The sequence below is a fragment of the Phascolarctos cinereus genome, unplaced genomic scaffold (genome assembly GCF_003287225.1).
Source record: "Phascolarctos cinereus isolate Bilbo 61053 unplaced genomic scaffold, phaCin_HiC Scaffold_2;HRSCAF=192, whole genome shotgun sequence".
NCBI lineage: Eukaryota > Metazoa > Chordata > Mammalia > Diprotodontia > Phascolarctidae > Phascolarctos > Phascolarctos cinereus.
In genome coordinates this window covers 200,749,512-200,763,948 of record NW_027555625.1, presented here as the reverse complement: position 1 = coordinate 200,763,948, position 14,437 = coordinate 200,749,512, and the positions used below count along the sequence as shown (strand labels likewise).

At 38.9% G+C, this 14,437-nt stretch overlaps 1 protein-coding gene and 1 pseudogene across 5 annotated transcripts in view; one reads left to right on the top strand and one right to left on the bottom strand.

Moving 5' to 3' along the window:
• Positions 1–11,616, top strand: part of LOC110212601 (double C2-like domain-containing protein alpha pseudogene) — a 31,700-nt pseudogene extending 20,084 nt beyond the window's left edge.
• Positions 1–14,437, bottom strand: part of ASAP2 (ArfGAP with SH3 domain, ankyrin repeat and PH domain 2) — a 254,664-nt gene that overhangs the window by 198,768 nt on the left and 41,459 nt on the right. The window lies entirely within an intron of this gene.

The window sequence follows — 14,437 nt, the reverse complement described above, 5'->3', positions numbered from 1 at the left end:
CAATAATTATTCTCAGCAGTAATATCTTCAGGAGCTAATAAAATATACAAATCTATTTTCATTCTCATACTAAAGGGCCCCAGATGAGTAGACTTCTCAATTTAACAAGTAATTCCAAGGGACAGGGATAGAAATACAAAAATGAAACAGTTGTTGACCTCAAAGAGCTTACATTCTGATAGAAGGAAACAACATACACAGATAAGTAAATGTGTAACAAATTCAAAACAAACGATAAGTACTTTTAGGGGGTGTATGAATACTAATAAATAGGGAAATCAAAAAGGATCTTTTATAAGAGATGACTTTTAAGTCGAGCTTTGACGGTATCTAGGGGATCTCAGGAGCAGAAATGAGAATGGAAGACATTTCAGTTACCCAATCAACAAACATTTATTTAGCACCTACTACGTGCCAGACGCTGTGCTAAGCACTAGGGATACAAAGAAAGGTAAAAGACAATCCTAGTCCTAGTTCACAATCTAATAAGGGAAGACAATACATACAAATACATACAAAAGAAGCTAAAGAGGTAGGGGAGGAGGGAGCACAGCCAAGCAGGAAACGAAGATTTACCTCCAGGATCAAATACAAAATCTTCTGGCTTATTAAGTCCTTCACAACTTGGCTCCTTCCCGCCTTTCCAATTGTCTTATTTTTTATTCCCCTCTATACTTTCTACAATCCAGCCACACTGGCCTTCTGCACGTTCCTTCCCACCCTGCCTTTTCGCTGGCTATCCCCCCCATGCTTGGAATGCTTTCCCTTCTCACTTCTATCTCCTGGCCCCCCTGGCTTCTAATCCCACCTTCTGCAGGAAGTCTTTCATGGTCCAGTCTCCCTGAATCCCAACCCCCTACTTCTAATGCCTTCCTTCTGAGATCATCTCCCATATAATGTTGTATGTGTCTCCCCCAGCAGAACATGCACTCCTTGAGTACAGGGACCATGTTTTTGCCTTTCTTTGTATCCCCAAGGGCTTAGCACAGTGTCTGGCACCTACTGAGAACTTAATATCTAACGACTAAGGGTTATTCAAGTCTATTTTGCTTATATCCTGGTTCTCAAATGCTCTAGGCAAACTTACAGGGCAAATGACCTCTGGGTAAACAAGGTATTTTTGTATTACTATTTATCATCTTGGCCACACTATCACCATATATTTTCTAAACACAAAAGACTCATTTTGTTCACTAGTCCAATTACACATAGATAGATGAGTTGATTAAAAATTCGACTTCAGTAACTTCTTGGAGACATCAAGAACTTGTTTCCATCAACATGGACTCCCTGTCCAACAACACAGATGAGGAAAATAAAACAGGGAAGTTAATAGAGAAACACAGCCAAAGAAGATGGCTTTGAATTCATTATACACTTTTTTTTAAAAGTAAACTGGATGCGACAGATTAGCAGTTTCACTTATAATCCTTTTTTTCTGTTCTACTTCATATATGGAATGTTCTCTCTCATTTTGTGTGTTAAATTCAGAATTAAAAAAAAAGTTAAAAAGAAAAAACAGACCAGCCAGTCTCTAGAAGGTAAGGGATTTCAAGAGTTGCTAGTGCTAAAATGAAACAAAACAATACAAAACCCCCCAAAAAACTCTTCCTGGCCAATTTGGTGTCTCTCTCTGAATTTAACTAGACTGTTCCTTGGATAACAGAGAATATAATTCATCAACAGACCAGTATTCAAAGGCTTTCCAACTTAGAAATGCCTTGCTGGAATAACTGTGAGAATGCAGGATGACCTCCTACAACAGTGAGGCATCAGAGCAGGGTTATGTGGAATAAATCAAACACAAAGCAAATACACCCACTATAGCACCGAATTTTTTTAAGGTCCAGAGAAGTAGCTACACTAGATGTTCCAACTCCTTAAAACTAACTGCTCAGTCTGAGAAAACCTTGTGAAAACTCAGCTGGCCAATGTGAGACTTCAATTGCTCCATGACTTCACTTATAAGAGTACTTTCTCTATTAGTGCAAATCATAACCCAGCCACACCTCCCAATCCTGTGCAATTCTTTCCCATATTTTTACATCAACCCACCATATAAGATCTACCAAACTAACTAGAGGGTCCCTCCTAGTTATTTTAATATTTTATGGAAGTAGACCAATGTAGCACCAAGGCTGTCCATTTAAACTATTTCTTGCTCTAACTCAAGGATTCTTGACCCTGAGGTCCATGATTTTAAAAAAATACACACACACAGATATGCATATACAACACATGTGTATGTATAACATATTTTAAGATATATGTGTATACGTATACACACACACACGTATATATAGAGAGAGAGTACATATATTTCAATACAATTGGTTTCCTTTGCAATCCCAGGTACTTTATTTTATGCATTTTAAAACATTACTCTGGAAAGAAAGGCCAACAGGGAACATGACACAAAGCAGATTGAGAATCCTTTCTGTGGCTACATTATCGGCCCTCCTCTTTTCCCTATCCTTCTAGACCCTGATTATCATGTTTTTTACTACTTCCTGCATGTAGACACTATTGGTAATAATATGTTGTAGGTTCATACCCCATCACATATCTTTTGGGTCATTTGAAATTAGAATTTTTTTGAAATCATGGTGTTCCAAAACTTACAGTCATATGGCATCACTGGGAGAATAGTGATATTAAAATGATGGAAAGGTCAATAAAAAAGAGATAAATTTAGAGGTCTGCAGATTCTCTTTAACTTTTCTGCAATGACGATCTATTCCAACCCCAGTAATGCCTGTGTTATGATCCCAAAGAGACCATCTTCTAATCTCTTATCTCCCAATCCTTTGTGTTCCATTTCTCTTCAACATACTCTCTGATAAAAGGCATTCACTACTTGAAAGTTTTTATTCTTCTGATGCATTTCCTCCTGAACAACTAACTTACAATATCTTTTTTAAAAATTTATCTCTTTTCTTTCTGTCACAACTCCAAGTGAGTCTTTTCTTAACCTTATTGTATCTACCAAGTTTTTTTTAAAAAGTACACTATATGATTCCTCAGCTCATATATTCACATTACTCCCTTCAAGTATTGTTAACCTTTACAATTTCACATTAAGATAGTTTAGAAGGTCAGGAAATATAGACGGTTTCTCAGCAGTAAGATAAGTTATTCTGAATTGCAGTTTTGGGGGGTTTTTTTAATGCTAGAATGAAGATCAAATCAACTTTTCTAATTTTGCCCTAAAAAAAACTTACAAAGTTTTTCCATTACTCCTTTTTAAAGAAATTCCTTTGGACCCATTTATTAGCTTCTTTAGTTATAAGTCCCCCTTCTTAAGGGCCAAGTCTCAAAATCCTAAACACAATTATTATTTCTACAGAGTGATCTCTCTGCCCATTCACTCCTAATAACTTTTTCTTATAGCTATATTAACAATTTTATATATTTTGAGACCCTGAATTCTCTCCTTCATTTGCTTACAACATTTCCTAGAGGGATAATATTCTTTAGTTTACTAGTCTAACTTCAATATCAATGTTATCAGTAGGTCTTGAGAACATTGTAGGATGTAAAGAAAACGGACTAAAGGAATTCCCTGAATTGCTAACAATTTGAGGAGAAAAAAAACTATATGGGAAGGAAAATATCAACGATTCTGGCACACAATCCTAATTTCTAAAGTTTCCTCACACATCATCTCAGCTCCAATTTTTGACCTGGCTGCTACTAATACGTTCTCCTCTTTGGCTCTCCAAAAGTACCTTTCAGACATAGTGCTGTACCTTAAATTATTCTTCCAAACTGACAAAATGGGATATCAGAAAAGAAGAAAAGTGGTCTAGGAGTCCAGAGGAGGGAGGGAATGTAATTCTGCCTGACTGGGGGGCACAATCCACCATTCATTCAAATATAGAACACCATCAACCAATCAATGAATTACTATTTTATTAACTGGCTACCACATGTAAGGCACTGAGATACTACGATGAAAAAGAAAGTCCCTGCCCTCAAAGTGCTTACATTCTATGAGGTAAAGGATATGTATAAACACACACACACACACACACACACACAGAATGTCATTCTAGATATGTCAAACTAGCACATGGATAACATTAGAATTTCTGTTTGACAGATGAGGGCAGCCTCAGGCAAACAGATAGTAAAAGTACAAGACCATATGTAACATATGTAACTTTTTGTAATGCAAAAATATCCTCAAAGGTCACTAAAGCATGTATATGCTATATAAAGAGCTACAGCTCTTTGCCCCCACAATAAATGTACCCCAAACAACTGTGCCTTTGTCCTAGCAGCTTCTCTGTCAATGCATTCTGGACCCTAATCTTCTGTTTTACATCGTACAGAACTAGTACTGTTTCCTTTCCTATGAATTACATAGGTTTGCAACAACTATTAGTTCCTAGGCCCTCCTTTTTTTTTTAACTTGCATTCAAATTCATACTTGGGTTCCGAATGCTTATTGTTATTTTTCAGTCATTTGAGTCATATCTGACTCTTCAGGACCCCATTCTGGGGTTTTCTTGGCAAAGATACTGGAGTGGTTTGCCATTTCCTTCTCCAGCTCATTTTGAGGAAACTGAGGCTTAAGGGTTAAGTATCTAAGGCTGGGTTTGAATTCAGGTCTTCCTGACTCAAGATCCGGTGCTCTATCCCTGTACCACCTGTCCAGATGCTTAGGGTTATTAAAAGACTGACCTCTACAAGAAGCAGATTTCTACATTAAATACTGAGGAAAAAAAACCCAGTAAAACGTAAGAATGGGAATGATATTTTGTGGCAGTATGTTATAAAGGAAGAAACACTGAATTTTGAGACAAAAGTACCTAGGTTTGAAACCAACTCTGCTCTTTCAAAAGGTGGGAGGAAAACTATAGAAAAATCTATTCTGAACCTACAACTCAAACAAGAAGGAACCTGCTGCAGGAGTATAAATAAATGATGGAAACCTTTGAGAGAAGTAACTACTCCATTTTAGAATCAGTGACAAAGAATAAGGCCAGGAACAGTCTACCACACACCCTAGCATTGGGGAGAGTAGATTTCAAAAGATTCAGAGAAAGGATAACTAAGAATACATAGACTATGGATAACTATATGAGAAGTCAACCGAGCAGGGATGGGAAACTCTCAAAAATTAAAAAAAAAATTATGATACAAAAGAAGAATGGGAGATGCCTGAAGAGACTCATATGGATACACTGGGAAGTCATCAACCAATCTGAATTTCCATAAGGCAGGTAAAAAAGTAGTACAGTCTTAGAAGGATAGGGTTTGGAGTGCTAAAGCTCAGAATGAGTTGAGGCTAGAAAGGAAAGCTGTGTATGACAAAAAGAGGCTTTTAAAAGCTATGCTGGGGAAAGAGACTCGAAAGGATGGGATTACTGCTTTGGGGTAGATAGGACAGTGATAACAGGTAACAAAAATAGGACAGGACTACCCAACCCTTATTTTGCTTCTGTTTTCTTCCCAGTTTCAGTGATCTTTGGACTAGAAAGGTCAAAACAAAAAAAAATCAATAATGGAGTCAATGCCCAAGATAAGTTGGGAAACTCTGAGACAAGACCAAGTTATTCTTGATGAGGTTAAATCACCAAGCCAAGATGATATCTAATGCTTGGGTCTAGAAAGGCTGGAAAATGACAGATGATCTAATTTTTAAAGAACATGGAATATGCAAACTACAATTCAGCAAGCCTGATTTCAATTCCTGGGAAAATTCTGTAACATGTTAAGGAAAGGTGACTGCAAGATATGAGCATGACTTTATCAAGAACAAGTCAAACCAGACTAGCCTTATGCTTTTATTAGTAAGGTCAAGTAGAAGGTCAAGGAAATGCTAGACACTGTGTATATCTAATGCTAGAATTAGATATAGCAAATCAGTTGATGGAGTCTCTCATGCTATTGCTGTAGAAAATAGAGGAAGATGTAGGGCGAACAATAATACATTTGTCTGGATTCAGAACTAGCTGAATGGTTGGAGGATTTAAACAGGAGTCATAAATGATTCAGCGTCAACATCCCAAGAAAGTCTGCAGTGGAGTGCTCCTGGGACCTGTGCTTGGCCTTATGTTATTTCATATTTTTATCGCTGACTTGGATAAGGGGATAGAAAGCATGCTTATCAAATCAGCCTATGACACAAAGTTTAGAGGGAGAGCTGAGACACTGCGTATAACACAGTCAGGATCTGAACATCTTGATTAGCCAGAATACTAAGCCAAATGTAATAAGACAAAGTTCAATGAGGACAAATGCAAAGTCTCATACTAAGGTTCAAAAAATTAACTTCACAAGTACAAGATGGGGAGGTATAATTAGCAGTTTGTCTGAAAAAGAGCTAGGAGGAATTAGTGAACTGCAAGCTCAATCAGTCAACAGTGTGCATATTAGCTGAGACAGTGCACCAAGCATGACATCCAGGACTAGGGAGAGGATAGTACTACCATACTCTGCCCTTTTCAGGCCATATCTGATGTATTTATTGTCTTCGGAGGAAGGACACTGACGAGAAAGAGAACATTCAAGAGCATAACCAGCATTATGCAAGTCCTCTAGTTCATGCCATATGAAATTAAAGGAACTATGGATGTTTTCATCAGAAGAAAATTCAGGAGGGTTCAGGACAGCTGCCTCTATGTTTCTGAAGGATTCTCATCTGAATGAAGGATTTGATAACTTCTGCTTGGCCTGAGGGAGGAAGCTAGGTGGCTCAATGGAAGCAGTCAGGAAGACCTGAGCTCAAATCCAGCCTCAGACACTTTACTAGCTGTGTGACCCTGGACAAGTCACTTAATCTGTTGCCTTAATCCTCAAAAAAAGGAAATGGCAATCCACTCCAGGATCTTTGTCAAGAAAACTACATGGACCTTAGTGTCCATGGGGTCAGAAAGAGGCATACACAACTGAACAAGAAGAAGCTTGGACCCAGAGGGCAGAACCACAGCCAGGAGTAGAAATTCCAAAGAGGCAGATTTAGGCTTGGTGTAAGCAAGCAAAAAAAAAAATTCTTAATAATTAGAGCTATCCTTCCCGATAACCACTCATCAGGAATGCTGTAAAGAGAATTCTTATTCAGGCAGGGTTTATACATGTAGGTGTTATAAGGTTCCTTCCAACTCAGATTCTATGATTCCATGATACCTATGCCATTTAAATATTTTTAGTCCTGTTTCTTCATCCCTCAGGTCCCTTTCTACCTTCATATTGTATGTCCTCATCAAAGAAGAGTTTCTGGAGATTAGTTTGGAGGTAATGTTTTCAGGAAAGAGAAGTATATGAATCAGCTGAATTCCAGGGAAAGGTGGAGAATGTGCAAGAGAAGAGAGGAGAGACTCCTCAAATTTAAAAGCTAAAGGAAAATCACAAATTACCCCATTCAGAGGCTTTCTACAGCAAAAAGAATTGAGAGCAACAAGAAAGACACAAGGTAATATATTCCATGAGAACAACATCTTATTTGGCAGGCAAATTGCTAGACTGATAGATACTAAGTGTGGATGACCATCTGAGACTCCCCAGGCATCTGTTAACTCAGAACCATTCCTAGATGACTGTCCACTTTGACAAAGGGCAAAGAAGTTTCCCTAATTGAGGGAGCAAAGAGTTCACTCTCATCAAGCTTTCCAGATGCTCCTCTCTTTGCCTACCAACATCACTTGTCTTCTGTGCCATGGAAACTCATGAATAGACTGATGTCAGGCAGGAAAACCCTTGAACAAAATTCACTAGATGATTTATCAGCACCAGCTGACACAGTGGCTTCTACCTCAAGGTGCACAATCCATTAACTTCCTGGTGACACACCTCCCCTTCACACTGAGGAGCTATTATGAGTTGCTCCATTAGGATGTGGAGATAAGGACTAAGAGTATCAAGGATAGACGGAGGGGAAAAGCCACTGTGTTCAAAGGACAAGCAGTTTGGAAAACCTCCCCTGCTTCATTGTCTCACTGAGCTGCTGAGTGGGACCTTTTACAGGCCTACTTTTTTACTCTGGGTCTAGGATGAATAATTACACATAGCTCTGCATCACTTTAAACCAACAGATGGATTTTTCCTTACAGTTACTTCGGACTCTAAAGCCTGTAATTCAGTGATTTTGGTCACTGACAAGTTATGCAAATTCTAACATACTCACTAAATTGCAAAAATTAATGCCTCCCCCGCAAAAAAACCCTTTTTATCATACTTTTTATCATTTTGTTAGAGTGAGTATAACATCTTCACATAACCAAGTTTTATAAATTTGGGTAAATTAATCTTATTTTGAATGCAAAAAGGACTCACTATTTAAAAGGATCCCTAAGTTGGCTCTTTTGATCAAATTAATCACTCAGTGAACATTTATTAAACACCAACTATGGGTCGGGCACAAGGATACAGGCTAAAGATGGAAATATGAAACACAATGGTACTCCCAGGTGTTCACATTTTAATATATTATATAACATAATAATTTAATATAAGGGGAGACAAATATATATATATATATATATAATATTATACAGAAGAAACAGAAAGAGAATAAAGACAAATAAATACAATGCAATTAACTATAGAATAGTATTCAAAGAAAAAAATTTATCTTTTAACTTGAATCAACCTCTCAATGGAGAGGTGATGTGCAACAGTATAAAGTATGTTGGAGGACCAAGGTTTATATCTACACATGTGTGTGGCCCAGTGACACTGGTAAAATAATTTACACTGAGTTCCAGTTTCCTGAACCAGTGGGATCAAACTCATATCAAAAAGAAGCCATTAAATAAAGATTCCTGCTGGCTGCATATTGATGCAGAAAACCACACATTAGTATTATCTATGTTCTACTGTATTTTTTTTTTACTTTGTTAAATATTTCCCACTTACATGTTAATCTGGTTCAGACTGCACTCTGTCCTGAACTATAAAAAAAAAAGGCGTTGGTTCTACTAGATAATCTCTGTGGTTCCTTCCAGCTGTAAATCCTAGGAACCTATTAGTTTTGTCAGTTGCAACAGTTTCATGTTGAGTTTAGCTTATGAGTCATATGTTAATGTGAGCATTTGGGTATAACTCCTCACGGAATGTTTATAAAACTTGGTTATGTGAAGATGTTATACTCACTCTAACAAAATGAAAAAAGTATGATGAAAAGGGTTTTTTTGCGGGGAAGGCATTAATTTTTGCAATTTAGTGAGTATGTTAGAATTTGCATAGAATTTATATTATTAAAGAAGAGAAGGTTCCATATACATGCACATGAACATTATTTACAATTCTTAACCAATTAAATACTATCGTTGCAAACTAAAAGTAAAACTCGGGCTAAGGTCATCAAAGATTACAAACTACGCAAGTTTCTCCATGTTGCTCCCTTGTAAGGAACATAGAACATTGCAACAGTATTTAATAATTAACTCACTTAAGCTAGTACAAAACTGGGTCTTTAAGTTCTCCAGTTTTCAACTCACAAATAAAACCAAATATCTTCATTGTTAATCTTATTGATCTACATTTAAATACACTATCAATATTATTTTAAAGCTTCAAAATATTGAAACAATTTTAATCATAATACTAGCTGACATTTATATAAGGTACTCTGAAAAGCTGAATGTAGTTTTAAGCCATTACACTGCACGGGGCCTGTGACTTCATCAGGGAGGTGATCTGCCAAATGTCATCCAGATTGTAAACAGCAGTAAGATTTGAAACCAGGTCCTCTAATTCTGAAGTCAGTGTTCTTGCCACTGTACTGCACTACTAACAGTCTGAATAGATAATGCAAGTGCTTCGTTTAACCATCAAAATCATCGAAACTTGCTTTCTCCACACCTTGCCTTGCAAGCCCAAAGTGGTGAGAGACTTCCCTATCAAAAGAAAAAAAAAAGGCAGTAAGAAGAGAAAGAGAAGTTGATGTAAGGAAACAAAAACACAGAAACCAAAAGTTCTCTTGTCTCTGGACAATGCTCTGGGCCCCATATTAAGGCTTCATAGGATCACAGATCTAGAGCTGGAAATGACCTTAGAGGCCATCAAATACAACCTTATTTTACCGATGAGGAAATTGAGGGCCACACAGTTAAAACAACTTGCCCAAGGGTCACACTGTTAACAAGTGTCTGATGCAAGATTTGAATTCAAGTCTTGATGTCTCTGATGGCATCACTCTCTCCACTATCATCTAGCTAGCCTTTGTGTTTGCAGACCTAGTTTTTTTCTATAAGAGGCTACCACCCAATACACATTTCCACCAGGAAGAGTGAGCTTTCAAAGAAGTTCCTGTCACAACCATCCCCAGGCTCACCTGAGGATATCAAGAGAGGGATCACATCTAGTTGGCAAGGATTTACAATCAACAATGATCAAGCTAGTCAGAGCTCCCATAAAATGCTGTGCTTGAAATCTGATTTTTGAAGCACCTTTAGTGGCTTAAAGTTGGAGTGATCTTTGCCTGAAATACTCCTTCCTGCATCTGAATTCCCACAGTATATAACATCAGCCTCACAAGGTCATTAAGAAGATCCGATGGGATAACACATGTAAAACAAGCACTTAGTGCCCACTGCCATGGTTAACCTGTTTACTACCAGAGAGGCAAGACTTTTAAGAACATAGCCCCAAGGATAACTGGATTTGCCACTTATAAGTGGGGCTGGGGCTGCAGCTATACCCAGCCTAACCCCCTTTGTTCTGTCCCTTGGGGCTGGTATTCAAGGGCCTCTGAGGGGGCTGCTGAAGTGGACAGCTATAACTCAGATGACACCACTGCCCTGGGCACCCTGGACTTTGACCTTCTCTATGACCAAGCAACTTGCTCTTTCCACTGCAGCATCCTCAGGGCTAAGGGCCTCCAGCCCATGCATGGACTTCTATGGCCTGGCTGATTGATCCCTATGTCAAACTACACCTCCTGCCAGGGAGGGGCCTACAAGGACAAGCTGAAGACCAAGACTCAGAGGAACACAGTGAACCTTGTGCGGAATGGAGACTTAACATACTAGGGGATTACCGACGAGCATATCACCCAACGTACTCAGGATCTGTTTGTGATGAGGACAAGCTGAGCCATGATGAGTTCACTGGGGAGACTCGGGTACCACTTTGCCATCTTAAACCTTCCCAGTAGAAGACTTTAACATCTGTCTGGAGCGAAAGGACCCGTTGGCATCACCTTCCTCTATGACAGCTGTCCTGAGAGGTATTTCCTGTTATCTCAAAGAGCCAGAGAGAGCAGAGCAGGGCCACAGCCTGCTGGAGGAATGGGATTGAATCCTGCTCAGGCTCACGGGATGTGCTCATCTCCCCACGGATGTTACAGCTACTCAGGCCCTCATGTCAAGACGTACCTGAGGCCAGATGCTGAGAAGAAATTAAAGCACAAGACATCAGTGAAGAAGAAAACTCTGAATTCTGAATTTAATGAGGAATTCTTCTATGAGATGGAGCTCCTGGCTCTGGCCATGAAGACCTTGAGGTCACCATCAGGGACTATGACAATGGCAAATCTAATGACTTCACTGGTGTCCCAATTCACAGAGAGAGACCCTTAAGCACTGGGAAGACTGTCTTCTGATCCTGGAACATTGGCATACCTTGACTAGTGAACTGCCCCCTGCTGCTGCCTCCTTCTTGGCCTAAGACCCGACAAAGATCTCAGCCAACCAGCCCCATGGACACAAGCTACTTCTTAACAAAGGAAGCAAGAGAACATGGGAAACCAGGGGCTTCATGTGGGTGGCTTCCCCCCTTCACTCTTGAAAAGTGAAGAGGGTAGAAGGGGTGGGAAGAAGGAAACCAAACTCTCTATCATCTCCCTGGGCTCAAGAAAGGGCAGAAAAGTCCATTTGTTCCAGTCCAGTGAAGGGAACTTAGTACCCAGGCGCTTTTCAGAAAGAGGTCCTTAAGAAGCTTAGCAAATTGGGAGGAAAGAGGGGGCAAGGAAGAGCCTCTTCTTGTGGGGATAGGGGGAACCACAGGGCCATGTGATTGTTACTCAACTTCACATAAGTGTATTGCACATTTACACGGGGATAGGGGTGGGAGAGGCTTCTCTCTCTCCACCCCCTAACACTTCTTGTCTTATTTTGTGAGATTCACTTTGTTACTGCAGGGATGTCTTTAAAAATATATATTAAAAAATATATATCTGTCATGAACTCCTAAAACACCTCCTTCACCTCATGTGAAGTACTCCTCCAGAGCACAAAGTTCTCACTTTACTCTCACCTAAAGGAAATCCTTTGGATTCTCATCCAAGAAGAACCTCCCCTTCTCCTCAATATGCCAATTCTCAGGGCAAAGTATTTAAAGATGTACTTTGATCCCATAACAGTATATATGCCCAGGCTGACACTGCACACCCAAGGTTCTCAATACCTACTACTGCTTCCCCAGACCCTCGTTAAGAAAGTCTGTCAAAGAGCTGCTAGGCCAATGCAGAGTTGATGTTTTATGTGCACAATGGTTCCCATGGCAACCATAAATTCTGCTACATTGATATATCAATAAACTATCTTCCAGAGTTCAAGACTTATACAATAAAAGATATATGTAGAATGGAGAAGGATGAATGTTGAACACATCTACGAATATGCTGAGCTAATAACATTTAGGCTTTAAAGTGTAGGGAATTTTTGTTTTGCTTTTTACTTACTCTTATATGTTTGTGTGTCTGACATTCTGAAAATTCTGTGAGGTCACACCATGAAAACGTCATCCATGAGGAATGAGGAAGTTTTCTAGTTTTCCCTATTCTTTTACTTTAGCTCAATTCCTCCCCCCAAAATTACTCCTGTAGATGGATCTCCCTCTCTCCATGAACCCTGGGGTTCACTCTCTTTCCCAGTATGGTGGGGTGGCTAATGTTTGGATTAAAAAAAACATCAATGTAATGAAAAACAGAAACATCAAAAAACCTTACAGAGTGTCTAAGACGGCAACAGATCAAGCCCTTCCAATTCCTGAAGTCAGCGCTATATCCTGCACAGAGTAAACACTATTTGCTGAATGACCTGAGTGGCCAGTCAGTAAACCTGAATGTCATATTTAACACAGATCTAAATTATGAGAGACAGAGAGAGGTAGTATGGCCTAGAAGATGAAAATCTGGCCTCCAAGTCAGGAAGAACTGGATTGAAGTTTCATTTCTGATACACACTGGCTTGACCAAATGGGGACAAGTCACACAACCTCTCAGTGCCCCAGGCAACTCTCTAAAACTGTCAGTTACTGAATAATGATCAGTATGTATTGATGGAAGTAGTTTTCTAGATGAGTAGTTCCCAATAACAATTAAGCCACAGGCCAGATTCCTCTCCTACCCAATTTTTCTTTAAACTACAATTAATAATTCCCAAAAAATTCAGTTAGACGGTAGAAAGAGTGCTCAACTCAAGTCAGGAAGACCTGAATTCAAATCCTGCCTCAGACACTTACTAGCTATATAACCCTGGGCAAGCAGTCATTTTATCTCTGGGTCTGTTTGCTCATCTGTCAAATGAGGGGTTGGGACTTGAAGACCTCCAAAGTCTCTTCCAATTCTAAATCTATGATCCTATGGATCTAGAGTCGATTGTACATGAACAACATGCTCTTATTACAACATGATATCCTAGTGTAGAAAGCTTTGGTTTTTACTCACAAAATGGTAGCTAAAACATTGCAACATATAGAACCTTTTCCCCTGAAGTATATATATATGCAGTCGTGATGAACACATTTCAATCAATATATAATGGCAGATACCTAACCATAATGGAGTAGCTTGGTAATTAGCATGGAATTTTAAAAGCTGTTAAAATTGGCATCTATGTAGAATATTTTGCTACATGGAAATATGTATATTATATGAAAAATAAGGTCCAAAATGACTTATATGTATTGATAATAGCACTGTCTATCTATTGTGTGTACGTAAGTATACATATATGTATTTGTGAGAAGAGGCAGCCATGGTGCAGTGGAGAGAGAGCTGGCGTTGGAGCTACAAAAACCCGAGTTCAAATTCTGTCTCTGATATAGAGACTAAGAGACTGAGACTGGCAGTTTGAATCTTGACAAATAATTTAACCTTGTAGTGCTCTAGGAAACTCTCTAAGCCTATAACTGCAAAGAACACAGTTTCGACTTGCATGGTACAGGGAGTTTCACATCCCAATGAAATTATAGTTCCAGTCCTTATCTGCATCCCCAATATAAAGGGATAGAAACAGACTTTACCCTAAACAAAAAAGAAACGGCTAGACATAAGTGGCTTAAGTTCACAAGAGTTTGGTTTAAAAAAATAATCTAATGAAGCTAGAAATGGTCTTGGGGAAATTTTCTAAGATAACCAAGGGGATAGAGCAGTTTACATATAAGAGAAAACCAAAAAGATTAGAACCTTTTATTATGGCTCTATAATAGCCACGGATGTGGATTAAACTCAAACGTTTTTGTCATCAAATCCTGAAAAAAAAAA